Genomic DNA, 16,813 nt, shown 5'->3' on the forward strand with positions numbered 1-16,813 from the left:
AGGGCCTTCAAAGCCTAGAAAAACAATGGATTGTGACTATAGTTCATGCCAGGGAATAATATAGGCAGGTTGGAATGAAGCTCATGCGAGTTGTAGGACAACGAACACTGGTAGACCAAAGGGCCTTCAAAACCTACGAAACCATGGATTGTGACTATAGTTTATGCCAGGGAATAATATAGCCAGGTTGGATGAAGCTCATGCGAGTTGTAGGACCAACACTGGTAGACCAAATGGCCTTCAAAACCTAGGAAACCATGGATTGTGACTATAGTTCATGCCAGGGAATAATATAGCCAGGTTGGATGAAGCTCATGCGAGTTGTAGGACAACCGACACTGGTAGAGCAAGGGGCCTTCAAAACCTAGGAAACCATGGATTGTAACTATAGTTCATGCCAGGGAATAATATAGGCAGGTTGGATTGAAGCTCATGCGAGTTGTAGGGCAACCCACAATGGAAGACCAAAGGGCCTTCAAAACCTAGAAAAACAATGGATTGTTACTATAGTTCATGCCAGGGAATAATATAGGCAGGTTGGAATGAAGCTCATGCGAGTTGTAGGACAACCAACACTGGTAGACCAAAGGGCCTTCAAAACCTACGAAACCATGGATTGTGACTATAGTTCATGCCAGGGAATAATATAGGCAGGTTGGAATGAAGCTCATGCGAGTTGTAGGACAACCAACACTGGTAGACCAAAGGGCCTTCAAAACCTACGAAACCATGGATTGTGACTATAGTTTATGCCAGGGAATAATATAGCCAGGTTGGATGTAGCTCATGCGAGTTGTAGGACCAACACTGGTAGACCAAATGGCCTTCAAAACCTAGGAAACCATGGATTGTGACTATAGTTCATGCCAGGGAATAATATAGCCAGGTTGGATGAAGCTCATGCGAGTTGTAGGGCAACCCACAATGGTAGACCAAAGGGCCTTCAAAGCCTAGGAAACCATGGATTTTGACTATAGTTCATGCCAGGGAATAATATAGGCAGGTTGGATTTATGCCATGCGAGTTGTAGGGCAACCAACACTGGTAGACCAATGGGCCTTCAAAACCTAGAAAACCATGGATTGTGACTATAGTTCATGCCAGGGAATAATATAGGCAGGTTGGAATGAAGCTCATGCGAGTTGTAGGGCAACCAACAGTGGTAAACCAAAGGGCCTTCAAAACCTAGGAAACCATGGATTGTGACTATAGTTTATGCCAGGGAATAATATAGGCAGGTTGGAATGAAGCTCATGCGAGTTGTAGGGCAACCAACACTGGAAGACCAAAGGGCCTTCAAAACCTAGAAAAACAATGGACTATAGTTTATGCCAAGGAATAATATAGGCAGGTTGGAATGAAGCTCATGCGAGTTGAAGGACAACCAACACTGGTAGACCAAAGGGCCTTCAAAACCTAGAAAACCATGGATTGTGACTATAGTTCATGCCAGGGAATAATATAGGCAGGTTGGAATGAAGCTCATGCGAGTTGTAGGACAACCAACACTGGTAGACCAAAGGGCCTTCAAAACCTAGGAAACCATGGATTGTAACTATAGTTCATGCCAGGGAATAATATAGGCAGGTTGGATTGAAGCTCATGCGAGTTGTAGGGCAACCCACAATGGTAGACCAAAGGGCCTTCAAAGCCTAGGAAACCATGGATTGTGACTATAGTTCATGCCAGGGAATAATATAGGCAGGTTGGATTGATGCTATGCGAGTTGTAGGGCAACCAACACTGGTAGATAAAAGGGCCTTCAAAACCTAGAAAACCATGGATTGTGACTATAGTTCATGCTAGGGAATAATATAGGCAGGTTGGAATGAAGCTCATGCGAGTTGTAGGACAACCAACACTGGTAGACCAAAGGGCCTTCAAAACCTACGAAACCATGGATTGTGACTATAGTTCATGCCAGGGAATAATATAGGCAGGTTGGAATGAAGCTCATGCGAGTTGTAGGACCAACACTGGTAGACCAAATGGCCTTCAAAACCTAGGAAACCATGGATTGTGACTATAGTTCATGCCAGGGAATAATATAGCCAGGTTGGATGAAGCTCATGCGAGTTGTAGGGCAACCCACAATGGTAGACCAAATGGCCTTCAAAGCCTAGGAAACCATGGATTTTGACTATAGTTCATGCCAGGGAATAATATAGGCAGGTTGGATTTATGCCATGCGAGTTGTAGGGCAAACAATACTGGTAGACCAATGGGCCTTCAAAACCTATAAAACCATGGATTGTGACTATAGTTCATGCCAGGGAATAATATAGGCAGGTTGGAATGAAGCTCATGCGAGTTGTAGGGCAACCAACACTGGTAAACCAAAGGGCCTTCAAAACCAAGGAAACCATGGATTGTGACTATAGTTTATGCCAGGGAATAATATAGGCAGGTTGGAATGAAGCTCATGCGAGTTGTAGGGCAACCAACACTGGAAGACCAAAGGGCCTTCAAAACCTAGAAAAACAATGGATTGTTACTATAGTTCATGCCAGGGAATAATATAGGCAGGTTGGAATGAAGCTCATGCGAGTTGAAGGACAACCAACACTGGTAGACGAAAGGGCGTTCAAAACCTAGAAAACCATGGATTGTGACTATAGTTCATGCCAGGGAATAATATAGGCAGGTTGGAATGAAGCTCATGTTAGTTGTAGGACAACCAACACTGTTAGACCAAAGGGCATTCAAAACCTAGAAAACCATGGATTGTGACTATAGTTCATGCCAGGGAATAATATAGGCAGGTTGGAATGAAGCTCATGCGAGTTGAAGGACAACCAACACTGGTAGACCAAAGGGCCTTCAAAACCTAGAAAACCATGGATTGTGACTATAGTTCATGCCAGGGAATAATATAGGCAGGTTGGAATGAAGCTCATGCGAGTTGTAGGACAACCGACACTGGTAGATCAAAGGGCCTTCAAAACCTAGAAAACCATGGATTGTGACTATAGTTCATGCCAGGGAATAATATAGGCAGGTTGGATTTATGCCATGCGAGTTGTAGGGCAAACAATACTGGTAGACCAATGGGCCTTCAAAACCTAGAAAACCATGGATTGTGACTATAGTTCATGCCAGGGAATAATATAGGCAGGTTGGAATGAAGCTCATGCGAGTTGTAGGGCAACCAACACTGGTAAACCAAAGGGCCTTCAAAACCAAGGAAACCATGGATTGTGACTATAGTTTATGCCAGGGAATAATATAGGCAGGTTGGAATGAAGCTCATGCGAGTTGTAGGGCAACCAACACTGGAAGACCAAAGGGCCTTCAAAACCTAGAAAAACAATGGATTGTTACTATAGTTCATGCCAGGGAATAATATAGGCAGGTTGGAATGAAGCTCATGCGAGTTGAAGGACAACCAACACTGGTAGACGAAAGGGCGTTCAAAACCTAGAAAACCATGGATTGTGACTATAGTTCATGCCAGGGAATAATATAGGCAGGTTGGAATGAAGCTCATGTTAGTTGTAGGACAACCAACACTGTTAGACCAAAGGGCATTCAAAACCTAGAAAACCATGGATTGTGACTATAGTTCATGCCAGGGAATAATATAGGCAGGTTGGAATGAAGCTCATGCGAGTTGAAGGACAACCAACACTGGTAGACCAAAGGGCCTTCAAAACCTAGAAAACCATGGATTGTGACTATAGTTCATGCCAGGGAATAATATAGGCAGGTTGGAATGAAGCTCATGCGAGTTGTAGGACAACCAACACTGGTAGACCAAAGGGCCTTCAAAACCTAGAAAACCATGGATTGTGACTATAGTTCATGCCAGGGAATAATATAGGCAGGTTGGAATGAAGCTCATGTTAGTTGTAGGCAACCAACACTGGTAGAGTAAAGGGCCTTCAAAGCCTAGGCAAGCATGGAGGTTTTCTATAGTTCATGCCAGGGAATAATATAGGCAGGTTGGATTGAAGCTCATGCGAGTTGTAGGGCAACCCACAATGGTAGACCAAAGGGCCTTCAAAGCCTAGAAAAACAATGGATTGTGACTATAGTTCATGCCAGGGAACAATATAGGCAGCATGGAATGAAGCTCATGCGAGTTGAAGGACAACCAACACTGGTAAACCAAAGGGCCTTCAAAACCTACGAAACCATGGATTGTGACTATAGTTCATGCCAGGGAATAATGTAGGCAGTTTGGAATGAAGCTCATGCGAGTTGAAGGACAACCAACACTGGTAGACCAAAGGGCCTTCAACGCCTAGGAAACCATGGATTGTGACTATAGTTCATGCCAGGGAATAATATAGGCAGGTTGGATTGAAGCTCATGCGAGTTGTAGGACAACTGACACTGGTAGACCAAAGGGCCTTCAAAACCTAGAAAACCATGGATTGTGACTATAGTTCATGCCAGGGAATAATATAGGCAGGTTGGAATGAAGCTCATGCGAGTTGTAGGACAACTGACACTGGTAGACCAAAGGGCCTTCAAAACCTAGGAAACCATGGATTGTGACTATAGTTCATGCCAGGGAATAATATAGGCAGGTTGGAATGAAGCTCATGCGAGTTGTAGGGCAAACAACACTGGAAGACCAAAGGGCCTTCAAAACCTAGAAAAACAATGGATTGTTACTATAGTTCATGCCAGGGAATAATATAGGCAGGTTGGAATGAAGCTCATGCGAGTTGTAGGGCAACCCACAATGGTAGACCAAAGGGCCTTCAAAGCCTCGAAAAACAATGGATTGTGACTATAGTTCATGCCAGGGAACAATATAGGCAGGATGGAATGAAGCTCATGCGAGTTGTAGGACAACCGACACTGGTAGATCAAAGGGCCTTCAAAACCTAGAAAACCATGGATTGTGACTATAGTTCATGCCAGGGAATAATATAGGCAGGTTGGATTTATGCCATGCGAGTTGTAGGGCAAACAATACTGGTAGACCAATGGGCCTTCAAAACCTAGAAAACCATGGATTGTGACTATAGTTCATGCCAGGGAATAATATAGGCAGGTTGGAATGAAGCTCATGCGAGTTGTAGGGCAACCAACACTGGTAAACCAAAGGGCCTTCAAAACCAAGGAAACCATGGATTGTGACTATAGTTTATGCCAGGGAATAATATAGGCAGGTTGGAATGAAGCTCATGCGAGTTGTAGGGCAACCAACACTGGAAGACCAAAGGGCCTTCAAAACCTAGAAAAACAATGGATTGTTACTATAGTTCATGCCAGGGAATAATATAGGCAGGTTGGAATGAAGCTCATGCGAGTTGAAGGACAACCAACACTGGAAGACCAAAGGGCCTTCAAAACCTAGAAAAACAATGGATTGTGACTATAGTTCATGCCAGGGAATAATATAGGCAGGTTGGAATGAAGCTCATGCGAGTTGAAGGACAACCAACACTGGTAGACGAAAGGGCGTTCAAAACCTAGAAAACCATGGATTGTGACTATAGTTCATGCCAGGGAATAATATAGGCAGGTTGGAATGAAGCTCATGTTAGTTGTAGGACAACCAACACTGTTAGACCAAAGGGCATTCAAAACCTAGAAAACCATGGATTGTGACTATAGTTCATGCCAGGGAATAATATAGGCAGGTTGGAATGAAGCTCATGCGAGTTGAAGGACAACCAACACTGGTATTCCAAAGGGCCTTCAAAACCTAGAAAACCATGGATTGTGACTATAGTTCATGCCAGGGAATAATATAGGCAGGTTGGAATGAAGCTCATGCGAGTTGTAGGACAACCAACACTGGTAGACCAAAGGGCCTTCAAAACCTAGAAAACCATGGATTGTGACTATAGTTCATGCCAGGGAATAATATAGGCAGGTTGGAATGAAGCTCATGTTAGTTGTAGGCAACCAACACTGGTAGAGTAAAGGGCCTTCAAAGCCTAGGCAAGCATGGAGGTTTTCTATAGTTCATGCCAGGGAATAATATAGGCAGGTTGGATTGAAGCTCATGCGAGTTGTAGGGCAACCCACAATGGTAGACCAAAGGGCCTTCAAAGCCTAGAAAAACAATGGATTGTGACTATAGTTCATGCCAGGGAACAATATAGGCAGCATGGAATGAAGCTCATGCGAGTTGAAGGACAACCAACACTGGTAAACCAAAGGGCCTTCAAAACCTACGAAACCATGGATTGTGACTATAGTTCATGCCAGGGAATAATGTAGGCAGTTTGGAATGAAGCTCATGCGAGTTGAAGGACAACCAACACTGGTAGACCAAAGGGCCTTCAACGCCTAGGAAACCATGGATTGTGACTATAGTTCATGCCAGGGAATAATATAGGCAGGTTGGATTGAAGCTCATGCGAGTTGTAGGACAACTGACACTGGTAGACCAAAGGGCCTTCAAAACCTAGAAAACCATGGATTGTGACTATAGTTCATGCCAGGGAATAATATAGGCAGGTTGGAATGAAGCTCATGCGAGTTGTAGGACAACTGACACTGGTAGACCAAAGGGCCTTCAAAACCTAGGAAACCATGGATTGTGACTATAGTTCATGCCAGGGAATAATATAGGCAGGTTGGAATGAAGCTCATGCGAGTTGTAGGGCAAACAACACTGGAAGACCAAAGGGCCTTCAAAACCTAGAAAAACAATGGATTGTTACTATAGTTCATGCCAGGGAATAATATAGGCAGGTTGGAATGAAGCTCATGCGAGTTGTAGGGCAACCCACAATGGTAGACCAAAGGGCCTTCAAAGCCTCGAAAAACAATGGATTGTGACTATAGTTCATGCCAGGGAACAATATAGGCAGGATGGAATGAAGCTCATGCGAGTTGTAGGGCAACTAACACTGGACGACCAAAGGGCCTTCAAAACCTAGAAAAACAATGGATTGTTACTATAGTTCATGCCAGGAAATAATATAGGCAGGTTGGAATGAAGCTCATGCGAGTTGTAGGACAACCAACACTGGTAGACCAAAGGGCCTTCAAAACCTAGAAAACCATGGATTGTGACTATAGTTAATGCCAGGGAATAATATAGGCAGGTTGGAATGAAGCTCATGTTAGTTGTAGGACAACCAACACTGGTAGAGCAAAGGGCCTTCAAAGCCTAGGCAAGCATGGAGGTTTTCTATAGTTCATGCCAGGGAATAATATAGGCAGGTTGGATTGAAGCTCATGCGAGTTGTAGGGCAACCCACAATGGTAGACCAAAGGGCCTTCAAAGCCTCGAAAAACAATGGATTGTGACTATAGTTCATGCCAGGGAATAATATAGGCAGGTTGGAATGAAGCTCATGCGAGTTGTAGGGCAACCAACACTGGAAGACCAAAGGGCCTTCAAAACCTAGAAAACCATGGATTGTTACTATAGTTCATGCCAGGGAATAATATAGGCAGGTTGGAATGAAGCTCATGCGAGTTGTAGGACAACCAACACTGGTAGACCAAAGGGCCTTCAAAACCTAGAAAACCATGGATTGTGACTATAGTTCATGCCAAGGAATAATATAGACAGGTTGGAATGAAGTTCATGCGAGTTGTAGGGCAACCAACACTGGTAGACCAAAGGGCCTTCAAAACCTAGGAAACCATGGATTGTGACTATAGTTCATGCCAGGGAATAATATAGGCAGGTTGGAATGAAGCTCATGCGAGTTGTAGGGCAACCAACACTGGAAGACCAAAGGGCCTTCAAAACCTAGAAAAACAATGGATTGTGACTATAGTTCATGCCAGGGAATAATATAGGCAGGTTGGAATGAAGCTCATGCGAGTTGAAGGACAACCAACACTGGAAGACCAAAGGGCCTTCAAAACCTAGAAAACCATGGATTGTGACTATAGTTCATGCCAGGGAATAATATAGGCAGGTTGGAATGAAGCTCATGTTAGTTGTAGGACAACCAACACTGGTAGAGCAAAGGGCCTTCAAAGCCTAGGCAAGCATAGAGGTTTTCTATAGTTCATGCCAGGGAATAATATAGGCAGGTTGGATTGAAGCTCATGCGAGTTGTAGGGCAACCCACAATGGTAGACCAAAGGGCCTTCAAAGCCTCGAAAAACAATGGATTGTGACTATAGTTCATGCCAGGGAATAATATAGGCAGGTTGGAATGAAGCTCATGCGAGTTGTAGGGCAACCAACACTGGAAGACCAAAGGGCCTTCAAAACCTAGAAAAACAATGGATTGTGACTATAGTTCATGCCAGGGAATAATATAGGCAGGTTGGAATGAAGCTCATGCGAGTTGAAGGACAACCAACACTGGAAGACCAAAGGGCCTTCAAAACCTAGAAAACCATGGATTGTGACTATAGTTCATGCCAGGGAATAATATAGGCAGGTTGGAATGAAGCTCATGTTAGTTGTAGGACAACCAACACTGGTAGAGCAAAGGGCCTTCAAAGCCTAGGCAAGCATAGAGGTTTTCTATAGTTCATGCCAGGGAATAATATAGGCAGGTTGGATTGAAGCTCATGCGAGTTGTAGGGCAACCCACAATGGTAGACCAAAGGGCCTTCAAAGCCTCGAAAAACAATGGATTGTGACTATAGTTCATGCCAGGGAACAATATAGGCAGGATGGAATGAAGCTCATGCGAGTTGTAGGGCAACCCACAATGGTAGACCAAAGGGCCTTCAAAACCTAGAAAAACAATGGATTGTTACTATAGTTCATGCCAGGGAATAATATAGGCAGGTTGGATTGAAGCTCATGCGAGTTGTAGGACAACCAACACTGGTAGACCAAAGGACCTTCAAAACCTACGAAACCATGGATTGTGACTATAGTTCATGCCAGGGAATAATATAGCCAGGTTGGATGAAGCTCATGCGAGTTGTAGGACCAACACTGGTAGACCAAAGGGCCTTCAAAGCCTAGGAAACCATGGATTGTGACTATAGTTCATGCCAAGGAATAATATAGGCAGGTTGGATTGAAGCCCATGGAGTTGTAGAGCAACCACCAATGGTAGACCAAAGGGCCTTCAAAACCTAGAAAACCATGGATTGTGAATATAGTTCATGCCAGGGAATAATATTGGCAGTTTGGAATGAAGCTCATGCGAGTTGTAGGGCAACCAACACTGGTAGACCAAAGGCCATTCAAAACCTAGGAAACCATGGATGTTGACTATAGTTCATGCCAGGGAATAATATAGGCAGGTTGGAATGAAGCTCATGCGAGTTGTAGGACAACCAACACTGGTAGACCAAAGGGCCTTCAAAACCTAGAAAACCATGGATTGTGACTATAGTTCATGCCAGGGAATAATATAGGCAGGTTGGAATGAAGCTCATGCGAGTTGTAGGACAACCAACACTGGTAGACCAAAGGGCCTTCAAAACCTAGAAAACCATGGATTGTGACTATAGTTCATGCCAGGGAATAATATAGGCAGGTTGGAATGAAGCTCATGTTAGTTGTAGGCAACCAACACTGGTAGAGTAAAGGGCCTTCAAAGCCTAGGCAAGCATGGAGGTTTTCTATAGTTCATGCCAGGGAATAATATAGGCAGGTTGGATTGAAGCTCATGCGAGTTGTAGGGCAACCCACAATGGTAGACCAAAGGGCCTTCAAAGCCTAGAAAAACAATGGATTGTGACTATAGTTCATGCCAGGGAACAATATAGGCAGCATGGAATGAAGCTCATGCGAGTTGAAGGACAACCAACACTGGTAAACCAAAGGGCCTTCAAAACCTACGAAACCATGGATTGTGACTATAGTTCATGCCAGGGAATAATGTAGGCAGTTTGGAATGAAGCTCATGCGAGTTGAAGGACAACCAACACTGGTAGACCAAAGGGCCTTCAACGCCTAGGAAACCATGGATTGTGACTATAGTTCATGCCAGGGAATAATATAGGCAGGTTGGATTGAAGCTCATGCGAGTTGTAGGACAACTGACACTGGTAGACCAAAGGGCCTTCAAAACCTAGAAAACCATGGATTGTGACTATAGTTCATGCCAGGGAATAATATAGGCAGGTTGGAATGAAGCTCATGCGAGTTGTAGGACAACTGACACTGGTAGACCAAAGGGCCTTCAAAACCTAGGAAACCATGGATTGTGACTATAGTTCATGCCAGGGAATAATATAGGCAGGTTGGAATGAAGCTCATGCGAGTTGTAGGGCAAACAACACTGGAAGACCAAAGGGCCTTCAAAACCTAGAAAAACAATGGATTGTTACTATAGTTCATGCCAGGGAATAATATAGGCAGGTTGGAATGAAGCTCATGCGAGTTGTAGGGCAACCCACAATGGTAGACCAAAGGGCCTTCAAAGCCTCGAAAAACAATGGATTGTGACTATAGTTCATGCCAGGGAACAATATAGGCAGGATGGAATGAAGCTCATGCGAGTTGTAGGGCAACTAACACTGGACGACCAAAGGGCCTTCAAAACCTAGAAAAACAATGGATTGTTACTATAGTTCATGCCAGGAAATAATATAGGCAGGTTGGAATGAAGCTCATGCGAGTTGTAGGACAACCAACACTGGTAGACCAAAGGGCCTTCAAAACCTAGAAAACCATGGATTGTGACTATAGTTAATGCCAGGGAATAATATAGGCAGGTTGGAATGAAGCTAATGTTAGTTGTAGGACAACCAACACTGGTAGAGCAAAGGGCCTTCAAAGCCTAGGCAAGCATGGAGGTTTTCTATAGTTCATGCCAGGGAATAATATAGGCAGGTTGGATTGAAGCTCATGCGAGTTGTAGGGCAACCCACAATGGTAGACCAAAGGGCCTTCAAAGCCTCGAAAAACAATGGATTGTGACTATAGTTCATGCCAGGGAATAATATAGGTAGGTTGGAATGAAGCTCATGCGAGTTGTAGGGCAACCAACACTGGAAGACCAAAGGGCCTTCAAAACCTAGAAAACCATGGATTGTTACTATAGTTCATGCCAGGGAATAATATAGGCAGGTTGGAATGAAGCTCATGCGAGTTGTAGGACAACCAACACTGGTAGACCAAAGGGCCTTCAAAACCTAGAAAACCATGGATTGTGACTATAGTTCATGCCAAGGAATAATATAGACAGGTTGGAATGAAGTTCATGCGAGTTGTAGGGCAACCAACACTGGTAGACCAAAGGGCCTTCAAAACCTAGGAAACCATGGATTGTGACTATAGTTCATGCCAGGGAATAATATAGGCAGGTTGGAATGAAGCTCATGCGAGTTGTAGGGCAACCAACACTGGAAGACCAAAGGGCCTTCAAAACCTAGAAAAACAATGGATTGTGACTATAGTTCATGCCAGGGAATAATATAGGCAGGTTGGAATGAAGCTCATGCGAGTTGAAGGACAACCAACACTGGAAGACCAAAGGGCCTTCAAAACCTAGAAAACCATGGATTGTGACTATAGTTCATGCCAGGGAATAATATAGGCAGGTTGGAATGAAGCTCATGTTAGTTGTAGGACAACCAACACTGGTAGAGCAAAGGGCCTTCAAAGCCTAGGCAAGCATAGAGGTTTTCTATAGTTCATGCCAGGGAATAATATAGGCAGGTTGGATTGAAGCTCATGCGAGTTGTAGGGCAACCCACAATGGTAGACCAAAGGGCCTTCAAAGCCTCGAAAAACAATGGATTGTGACTACAGTTCATGCCAGGGAATAATATAGGCAGGTTGGAATGAAGCTCATGCGAGTTGTAGGGCAACCAACACTGGAAGACCAAAGGGCCTTCAAAACCTAGAAAAACAATGGATTGTGACTATAGTTCATGCCAGGGAATAATATAGGCAGGTTGGAATGAAGCTCATGCGAGTTGAAGGACAACCAACACTGGAAGACCAAAGGGCCTTCAAAACCTAGAAAACCATGGATTGTGACTATAGTTCATGCCAGGGAATAATATAGGCAGGTTGGAATGAAGCTCATGTTAGTTGTAGGACAACCAACACTGGTAGAGCAAAGGGCCTTCAAAGCCTAGGCAAGCATAGAGGTTTTCTATAGTTCATGCCAGGGAATAATATAGGCAGGTTGGATTGAAGCTCATGCGAGTTGTAGGGCAACCCACAATGGTAGACCAAAGGGCCTTCAAAGCCTCGAAAAACAATGGATTGTGACTATAGTTCATGCCAGGGAACAATATAGGCAGGATGGAATGAAGCTCATGCGAGTTGTAGGGCAACCCACAATGGTAGACCAAAGGGCCTTCAAAACCTAGAAAAACAATGGATTGTTACTATAGTTCATGCCAGGGAATAATATAGGCAGATTGGATTGAAGCTCATGCGAGTTGTAGGACAACCAACACTGGTAGACCAAAGGACCTTCAAAACCTACGAAACCATGGATTGTGACTATAGTTCATGCCAGGGAATAATATAGCCAGGTTGGATGAAGCTCATGCGAGTTGTAGGACCAACACTGGTAGACCAAAGGGCCTTCAAAGCCTAGGAAACCATGGATTGTGACTATAGTTCATGCCAAGGAATAATATAGGCAGGTTGGATTGAAGCCCATGGAGTTGTAGAGCAACCACCAATGGTAGACCAAAGGGCCTTCAAAACCTAGAAAACCATGGATTGTGACTATAGTTCATGCCAGGGAATAATGTAGGCAGTTTGGAATGAAGCTCATGCGAGTTGAAGGACAACCAACACTGGTAGACCAAAGGGCCTTCAACGCCTAGGAAACCATGGATTGTGACTATAGTTCATGCCAGGGAATAATATAGGCAGGTTGGATTGAAGCTCATGCGAGTTGTAGGACAACTGACACTGGTAGACCAAAGGGCCTTCAAAACCTAGAAAACCATGGATTGTGACTATAGTTCATGCCAGGGAATAATATAGGCAGGTTGGAATGAAGCTCATGCGAGTTGTAGGACAACTGACACTGGTAGACCAAAGGGCCTTCAAAACCTAGGAAACCATGGATTGTGACTATAGTTCATGCCAGGGAATAATATAGGCAGGTTGGAATGAAGCTCATGCGAGTTGTAGGGCAAACAACACTGGAAGACCAAAGGGCCTTCAAAACCTAGAAAAACAATGGATTGTTACTATAGTTCATGCCAGGGAATAATATAGGCAGGTTGGAATGAAGCTCATGCGAGTTGTAGGGCAACCCACAATGGTAGACCAAAGGGCCTTCAAAGCCTCGAAAAACAATGGATTGTGACTATAGTTCATGCCAGGGAACAATATAGGCAGGATGGAATGAAGCTCATGCGAGTTGTAGGGCAACTAACACTGGACGACCAAAGGGCCTTCAAAACCTAGAAAAACAATGGATTGTTACTATAGTTCATGCCAGGAAATAATATAGGCAGGTTGGAATGAAGCTCATGCGAGTTGTAGGACAACCAACACTGGTAGACCAAAGGGCCTTCAAAACCTAGAAAACCATGGATTGTGACTATAGTTAATGCCAGGGAATAATATAGGCAGGTTGGAATGAAGCTAATGTTAGTTGTAGGACAACCAACACTGGTAGAGCAAAGGGCCTTCAAAGCCTAGGCAAGCATGGAGGTTTTCTATAGTTCATGCCAGGGAATAATATAGGCAGGTTGGATTGAAGCTCATGCGAGTTGTAGGGCAACCCACAATGGTAGACCAAAGGGCCTTCAAAGCCTCGAAAAACAATGGATTGTGACTATAGTTCATGCCAGGGAATAATATAGGTAGGTTGGAATGAAGCTCATGCGAGTTGTAGGGCAACCAACACTGGAAGACCAAAGGGCCTTCAAAACCTAGAAAACCATGGATTGTTACTATAGTTCATGCCAGGGAATAATATAGGCAGGTTGGAATGAAGCTCATGCGAGTTGTAGGACAACCAACACTGGTAGACCAAAGGGCCTTCAAAACCTAGAAAACCATGGATTGTGACTATAGTTCATGCCAAGGAATAATATAGACAGGTTGGAATGAAGTTCATGCGAGTTGTAGGGCAACCAACACTGGTAGACCAAAGGGCCTTCAAAACCTAGGAAACCATGGATTGTGACTATAGTTCATGCCAGGGAATAATATAGGCAGGTTGGAATGAAGCTCATGCGAGTTGTAGGGCAACCAACACTGGAAGACCAAAGGGCCTTCAAAACCTAGAAAAACAATGGATTGTGACTATAGTTCATGCCAGGGAATAATATAGGCAGGTTGGAATGAAGCTCATGCGAGTTGAAGGACAACCAACACTGGAAGACCAAAGGGCCTTCAAAACCTAGAAAACCATGGATTGTGACTATAGTTCATGCCAGGGAATAATATAGGCAGGTTGGAATGAAGCTCATGTTAGTTGTAGGACAACCAACACTGGTAGAGCAAAGGGCCTTCAAAGCCTAGGCAAGCATAGAGGTTTTCTATAGTTCATGCCAGGGAATAATATAGGCAGGTTGGATTGAAGCTCATGCGAGTTGTAGGGCAACCCACAATGGTAGACCAAAGGGCCTTCAAAGCCTCGAAAAACAATGGATTGTGACTACAGTTCATGCCAGGGAATAATATAGGCAGGTTGGAATGAAGCTCATGCGAGTTGTAGGGCAACCAACACTGGAAGACCAAAGGGCCTTCAAAACCTAGAAAAACAATGGATTGTGACTATAGTTCATGCCAGGGAATAATATAGGCAGGTTGGAATGAAGCTCATGCGAGTTGAAGGACAACCAACACTGGAAGACCAAAGGGCCTTCAAAACCTAGAAAACCATGGATTGTGACTATAGTTCATGCCAGGGAATAATATAGGCAGGTTGGAATGAAGCTCATGTTAGTTGTAGGACAACCAACACTGGTAGAGCAAAGGGCCTTCAAAGCCTAGGCAAGCATAGAGGTTTTCTATAGTTCATGCCAGGGAATAATATAGGCAGGTTGGATTGAAGCTCATGCGAGTTGTAGGGCAACCCACAATGGTAGACCAAAGGGCCTTCAAAGCCTCGAAAAACAATGGATTGTGACTATAGTTCATGCCAGGGAACAATATAGGCAGGATGGAATGAAGCTCATGCGAGTTGTAGGGCAACCCACAATGGTAGACCAAAGGGCCTTCAAAACCTAGAAAAACAATGGATTGTTACTATAGTTCATGCCAGGGAATAATATAGGCAGATTGGATTGAAGCTCATGCGAGTTGTAGGACAACCAACACTGGTAGACCAAAGGACCTTCAAAACCTACGAAACCATGGATTGTGACTATAGTTCATGCCAGGGAATAATATAGCCAGGTTGGATGAAGCTCATGCGAGTTGTAGGACCAACACTGGTAGACCAAAGGGCCTTCAAAGCCTAGGAAACCATGGATTGTGACTATAGTTCATGCCAAGGAATAATATAGGCAGGTTGGATTGAAGCCCATGGAGTTGTAGAGCAACCACCAATGGTAGACCAAAGGGCCTTCAAAACCTAGAAAACCATGGATTGTGAATATAGTTCATGCCAGGGAATAATATTGGCAGTTTGGAATGAAGCTCATGCGAGTTGTAGGGCAACCAACACTGGTAGACCAAAGGCCATTCAAAACCTAGGAAACCATGGATGTTGACTATAGTTCATGCCAGGGAATAATATAGGCAGGTTGGAATGAAGCTCATGCGAGTTGTAGGACAACCAACACTGGTAGACCAAAGGGCCTTCAAAACCTAGAAAACCATGGATTGTGAATATAGTTCATGCCAGGGAATAATATTGGCAGTTTGGATTGAAGCTCATGCGAGTTGTAGGGCAACCAACACTGGTAGACCAAAGGGCATTCAAAACCTAGGAAACCATGGATTGTGACTATAGTTCATGCCAGGGAATAATATAGGCAGGTTGGAATGAAGCTCATGCGAGTTGTAGTACAACCAACACTGGTAGACCAAAGGGCCTTCAAAGCCTAGGAAACCATGGATTGTGACTATCGTTCATGCCAGGGAATAATATAGGCAGGTTGGTGTCTCCCAGGACCTTAAATCTATATCCTAGGGTACTTTGTCTCCCACATCCTTAAATCTATGCCATAGAGCACTATGTCTCCTAAGGCCTTGAATCTATATCTTAGAGCACTATGTCTCCCAGGGTCCTGAATCTATATCCTAGAGTATTATATCTCCCAGGGCCCGGAATATATATCTCAGGACAGTATGTCTCCCAGGGTTTTGAATCTATATCCTAGAGCACTATGTCTCCCAGGACCTGGAATACATATCTTAGGGCAATATGTTTCCCAGGGCCTTGAATCTATGTCCTAGAGCACTGTGTCTCCCAGGACCTGGAATATATATCTTAGGGCAGTATATCTCTCAGGGTTTTGAATCATTGATAGCGCGAACCCCACCCCCCCTTTTAAATTCATCTGACCTGCAGCGAGGGGTTCCACAAATCCGGATCGCCTGCAAAGTGGGAGAACGTTCAGACCGCAACAAATTATTATTATTGAATTCTTTTCATTGCTTTCCCCAGCCTTAACATTGTAACCAATCCTTAAATAAAAATTATCCTTTCCTTTTAACTTGAAATCCTCTCCAGTGTTTTTTTTGTATCCTTTTTGACTCCCTTGCATGAAATCCCCCCCCCCCTTCCTCCATTAACCTCGCCACGTTCTCCTTGCCATTGGAACGGAACAAATTGGACCATAACTTCATCAAAAACACTCCAAGCATGCCTATCTCTTATATTTAACACTCTTTGAGGCTCCTGGTTCCGGCACCACCAACAGCGCCCGAATGGGTCCAGTTTGAAGCTCCAAATCAGCTGACTGTCAAAAAAGCCAGTTCTGTTTGCCTCTTTCTCCGCAACAGCCGCTTCTCGGCTCTCACGGCTGGCGGGCTGTTTCCAGGGAACCTGGACTTCTCTCCAAGGCTGCTGGTGGCAGACTGCCATTCCCT

This window comes from Anolis carolinensis, unplaced genomic scaffold (assembly GCF_035594765.1).
Source record: "Anolis carolinensis isolate JA03-04 unplaced genomic scaffold, rAnoCar3.1.pri scaffold_15, whole genome shotgun sequence".
Lineage (NCBI taxonomy): Eukaryota > Metazoa > Chordata > Lepidosauria > Squamata > Dactyloidae > Anolis > Anolis carolinensis.